Consider the following 6,684-nt stretch of genomic DNA (forward strand, 5'->3'; position numbering starts at 1 on the left):
TGGCCTTACCAACATTCTCCAGCATGACCACTGGCCTTACCAACATGCTCCAGCATGACCACTGGCCTTACCAACATGCTCCAGCATGACCACTGGCCCTACCAACATGCTCCAGCATGACCACTGGCCTTACCAACATTCTCCAGCATGACCACTGGCCTTGCCAACAAGCTCCAGCATGACCACTGGCCTTACCAACAAGCTCCAGCATGACCACTGGCCTTACCAACATTCTCCAGCATGACCACTGGCCTTACCAACATGCTCCAGCATGACCACTAGCCCTACCAACATGCTCCAGCATGACCACTGGCCTTACCAACATTCTCCAGCATGACCACTGGCCTTGCCAACAAGCTCCAGCATGACCACTGGCCTTACCAACAAGCTCCAGCATGACCACTGGCCTTACCAGCATGACCACTGGCCTTACCAACATGCTCCAGCATGACCACTGGCCTTACCAACATGATCCAGCATGACCACTGGCCTTACCAACATTCTCCAGCATGACCACTGGCCTTACCAAGTAGCTCCAGCATGACCACTGGCCTTGCCAACAAGCTCCAGCATGACCACTGGCCTTACCAACAAGCTCCAGCATGACCACTGGCCTTACCAACATTCTCCAGCATGACCACTGGCCTTGCCAACATTCTCCAGCATGACCACTGGTCTTGCCAACATTCTCCAGCATGACCACTGGCCTTACCAACATTCTCCAGCATGACCACTGGTCTTGCCAACATTCTCCAGCATGACCACTGGCCTTGCCAACATTCTCCAGCATGACCACTGGCCTTGCCAACATGCTCCAGCATGACCACTGGCCTTACCAACATGCTCCAGCATGACCACTGGTCTTGCCAACATTCTCCAGCATGACCACTGGCCTTGCCAACATGCTCCAGCATGACCACTGGCCTTACCAACATTCTCCAGCATGACCACTGGCCTTACCAACATTCTCCAGCATGACCACTGGCCTTGCCAACAAGCTCCAGCATGACCACTGGCCTTGCCAACAATCTGCACCATAACCACTGGCCTTACCAACATGCTGCACCATAACCACTGGCCTTGCCAACAAGCTATACCATAACCACTGGCCTTACCAACAAGCTGCACCATAACCACTGGCCTTGCCAACGTGGAGCACCATAACCACTGGCCTTGCCAACAAGCTATACCATAACCACTGGCCTTGCCAACAAGCTATACCATAACCACTGGCCTTGCCAACAAGCTATACCATAACCACTGACCTTGCCAACAAGCTATACCATAACCACTGGCCTTGCCAACAAGCTATACCATAACCACTGGCCTTACCAACAAGCTGCACCATAACCACTGGCCTTACCAACAAGCTGTACCATAACCACTGGCCTTACCAACAAGCTGTACCATAAAAACTGGCCTTACCAACAAGCTGCACCATAACTACTGGCCTTACCAACAAGATGTACCATAACCACTGGCCTTACCAACAAGCTGTACCATAACCACTGGCCTTACCAACAAGATGTACCATAACCACTGGCCTTACCAACAAGATGTACCATAACCACTGGCCTTACCAACAAGATGTACCATAACCACTGGCCTTACCAACAAGATGTACCATAACCACTGGCCTTACCAACAAGCTGTACCATAACCACTGGCCTTGCCAACAAGCTGCATCATAACCACTGGCCTTACCAACAAACTATACCATAACCACTGGCCTTACCAACAAACTATACCATAACCACTGGCCTTACCAACAAGATGTACCATAACCACTGGCCTTACCAACAAGATGTACCATAACCACTGGCCTTACCAACAAGATGTACCATAACCACTGGCCTTACCAACAAGATGTACCATAACCACTGGCCTTACCAACAAGATGTACCATAACCACTGGCCTTACCAACAAACTATACCATAACCACTGGCCTTACCAACAAACTATACCATAACCACTGGCCTTACCAACAAGATGTACCATAACCACTGGCCTTACCAACAAGATGTACCATAACCACTGGCCTTACCAACAAGATGTACCATAACCACTGGCCTTACCAACAAGATGTACCATAACCACTGGCCTTACCAACAAGATGTACCATAACCACTGGCCTTACCAACAAACTATACCATAACCACTGGCCTTACCAACAAACTATACCATAACCACTGGCCTTACCAACAAGATGTACCATAACCACTGGCCTTACCAACAAGATGTACCATAACCACTGGCCTTACCAACAAGATGTACCATAACCACTGGCCTTACCAACAAGATGTACCATAACCACTGGCCTTACCAACAAACTATACCATAACCACTGGCCTTACCAACAAACTATACCATAACCACTGGCCTTACCAACAAACTATACCATAACCACTGGCCTTACCAACAAGATGTACCATAACCACTGGCCTTACCAACAAGCTGTACCATAACCACTGGCCTTACCAACAAGCTGTACCATAACCACTGGCCTTACCAACAAGCTGTACCATAACCACTGGCCTTGCCAACAAGCTGCATCATAACCACTGGCCTTACCAACAAACTATACCATAACCACTGGCCTTACCAACAAACTATACCATAACCACTGGCCTTACCAACAAGATGTACCATAACCACTGGCCTTACCAACAAGATGTACCATAACCACTGGCCTTACCAACAAGATGTACCATAACCACTGGCCTTACCAACAAGCTGTACCATAACCACTGGCCTTACCAACAAACTATACCATAACCACTGGCCTTACCAACAAGATGTACCATAACCACTGGCCTTACCAACAAGATGTACCATAACCACTGGCCTTACCAACAAGATGTACCATAACCACTGGCCTTACCAACAAGCTGTACCATAACCACTGGCCTTACCAACAAGATGTACCATAACCACTGGCCTTACCAACAAGATGTACCATAACCACTGGCCTTACCAACAAGATGTACCATAACCACTGGCCTTACCAACAAGATGTACCATAACCACTGGCCTTACCAACAAGATGTACCATAACCACTGGCCTTACCAACAAGATGTACCATAACCACTGGCCTTACCAACAAGATGTACCATAACCACTGGCCTTACCAACAAGATGTACCATAACCACTGGCCTTACCAACAAGATGTACCATAACCACTGGCCTTACCAACAAGATGTACCATAACCACTGGCCTTACCAACAAACTATACCATAACCACTGGCCTTACCAACAAGATGTACCATAACCACTGGCCTTACCAACAAGATGTACCATAACCACTGGCCTTACCAACAAGCTGTACCATAACCACTGGCCTTACCAACAAGATGTACCATAACCACTGGCCTTACCAACAAGCTGTACCATAACCACTGGCCTTACCAACAAGATGTACCATAACCACTGGCCTTACCAACAAGATGTACCATAACCACTGGCCTTACCAACAAGATGTACCATAACCACTGGCCTTACCAACAAGATGTACCATAACCACTGGCCTTACCAACAAGCTGTACCATAACCACTGGCCTTGCCAACAAGCTGCATCATAACCACTGGCCTTACCAACAAACTATACCATAACCACTGGCCTTACCAACAAACTATACCATAACCACTGGCCTTACCAACAAGATGTACCATAACCACTGGCCTTACCAACAAGATGTACCATAACCACTGGCCTTACCAACAAGATGTACCATAACCACTGGCCTTACCAACAAGATGTACCATAACCACTGGCCTTACCAACAAGATGTACCATAACCACTGGCCTTACCAACAAACTATACCATAACCACTGGCCTTACCAACAAACTATACCATAACCACTGGCCTTACCAACAAGATGTACCATAACCACTGGCCTTACCAACAAGATGTACCATAACCACTGGCCTTACCAACAAGATGTACCATAACCACTGGCCTTACCAACAAGATGTACCATAACCACTGGCCTTACCAACAAGATGTACCATAACCACTGGCCTTACCAACAAACTATACCATAACCACTGGCCTTACCAACAAACTATACCATAACCACTGGCCTTACCAACAAGATGTACCATAACCACTGGCCTTACCAACAAGATGTACCATAACCACTGGCCTTACCAACAAGATGTACCATAACCACTGGCCTTACCAACAAGATGTACCATAACCACTGGCCTTACCAACAAACTATACCATAACCACTGGCCTTACCAACAAACTATACCATAACCACTGGCCTTACCAACAAACTATACCATAACCACTGGCCTTACCAACAAGATGTACCATAACCACTGGCCTTACCAACAAGCTGTACCATAACCACTGGCCTTACCAACAAGCTGTACCATAACCACTGGCCTTACCAACAAGCTGTACCATAACCACTGGCCTTGCCAACAAGCTGCATCATAACCACTGGCCTTACCAACAAACTATACCATAACCACTGGCCTTACCAACAAACTATACCATAACCACTGGCCTTACCAACAAGATGTACCATAACCACTGGCCTTACCAACAAGATGTACCATAACCACTGGCCTTACCAACAAGATGTACCATAACCACTGGCCTTACCAACAAGCTGTACCATAACCACTGGCCTTACCAACAAACTATACCATAACCACTGGCCTTACCAACAAGATGTACCATAACCACTGGCCTTACCAACAAGATGTACCATAACCACTGGCCTTACCAACAAGATGTACCATAACCACTGGCCTTACCAACAAGCTGTACCATAACCACTGGCCTTACCAACAAGATGTACCATAACCACTGGCCTTACCAACAAGATGTACCATAACCACTGGCCTTACCAACAAGATGTACCATAACCACTGGCCTTACCAACAAGATGTACCATAACCACTGGCCTTACCAACAAGATGTACCATAACCACTGGCCTTACCAACAAGATGTACCATAACCACTGGCCTTACCAACAAGATGTACCATAACCACTGGCCTTACCAACAAGATGTACCATAACCACTGGCCTTACCAACAAGATGTACCATAACCACTGGCCTTACCAACAAGATGTACCATAACCACTGGCCTTACCAACAAACTATACCATAACCACTGGCCTTACCAACAAGATGTACCATAACCACTGGCCTTACCAACAAGATGTACCATAACCACTGGCCTTACCAACAAGCTGTACCATAACCACTGGCCTTACCAACAAGATGTACCATAACCACTGGCCTTACCAACAAGCTGTACCATAACCACTGGCCTTACCAACAAGATGTACCATAACCACTGGCCTTACCAACAAGCTGTACCATAACCACTGGCCTTACCAACAAGATGTACCATAACCACTGGCCTTACCAACAAGATGTACCATAACCACTGGCCTTACCAACAAGATGTACCATAACCACTGGCCTTACCAACAAGATGTACCATAACCACTGGCCTTACCAACAAGATGTACCATAACCACTGGCCTTACCAACAAGATGTACCATAACCACTGGCCTTACCAACAAGCTGTACCATAGCCACTGGCCTTACCAACAAGATGTACCATAACCACTGGCCTTACCAACAAGATGTACCATAACCACTGGCCTTACCAACAAGATGTACCATAACCACTGGCCTTACCAACAAGCTGTACCATAACCACTGGCCTTACCAACAAGATGTACCATAGCCACTGGCCTTACCAACAAGATGTACCATAACCACTGGCCTTACCAACAAGATGTACCATAACCACTGGCCTTACCAACAAGATGTACCATAACCACTGGCCTTACCAACAAGATGTACCATAACCACTGGCCTTACCAACAAGATGTACCATAACCACTGGCCTTACCAACAAGATGTACCATAACCACTGGCCTTACCAACAAGATGTACCATAACCACTGGCCTTACCAACAAGATGTACCATAGCCACTGGCCTTACCAACAAGATGTACCATAACCACTGGCCTTACCAACAAGATGTACCATAACCACTGGCCTTACCAACAAGATGTACCATAGCCACTGGCCTTACCAACAAGATGTACCATAACCACTGGCCTTACCAACAAGATGTACCATAACCACTGGCCTTACCAACAAGCTGTACCATAACCACTGGCCTTACCAACAAGATGTACCATAACCACTGGCCTTACCAACAAGATGTACCATAACCACTGGCCTTACCAACAAGATGTACCATAACCACTGGCCTTACCAACAAGATGTACCATAACCACTGGCCTTACCAACAAGATGTACCATAACCACTGGCCTTACCAACAAGATGTACCATAACCACTGGCCTTACCAACAAGCTGCACCATAACCACTGGCCTTACCAACAAGATGTACCATAACCACTGGCCTTACCAACAAGATGTACCATAACCACTGGCCTTACCAACAAGCTGCTACCATAACCACTGGCCTTACCAACAAGCTGCTACCATAACCACTGGCCTTACCAACAAGCTGCACCATAACCACTGGCCTTACCAACAAGCTGCACCATAACCACTGGCCTTACCAACAAGATGTACCATAACCACTGGCCTTACCAACAAGCTGCACCATAACCACTGGCCTTACCAACAAGCTGCACCATAACCACTGGCCTTACCAACAAGATGTACCATAA

The sequence above is a fragment of the Procambarus clarkii genome, chromosome 39, assembly GCF_040958095.1.
Source record: "Procambarus clarkii isolate CNS0578487 chromosome 39, FALCON_Pclarkii_2.0, whole genome shotgun sequence".
NCBI classification, from domain to species: domain Eukaryota; kingdom Metazoa; phylum Arthropoda; class Malacostraca; order Decapoda; family Cambaridae; genus Procambarus; species Procambarus clarkii.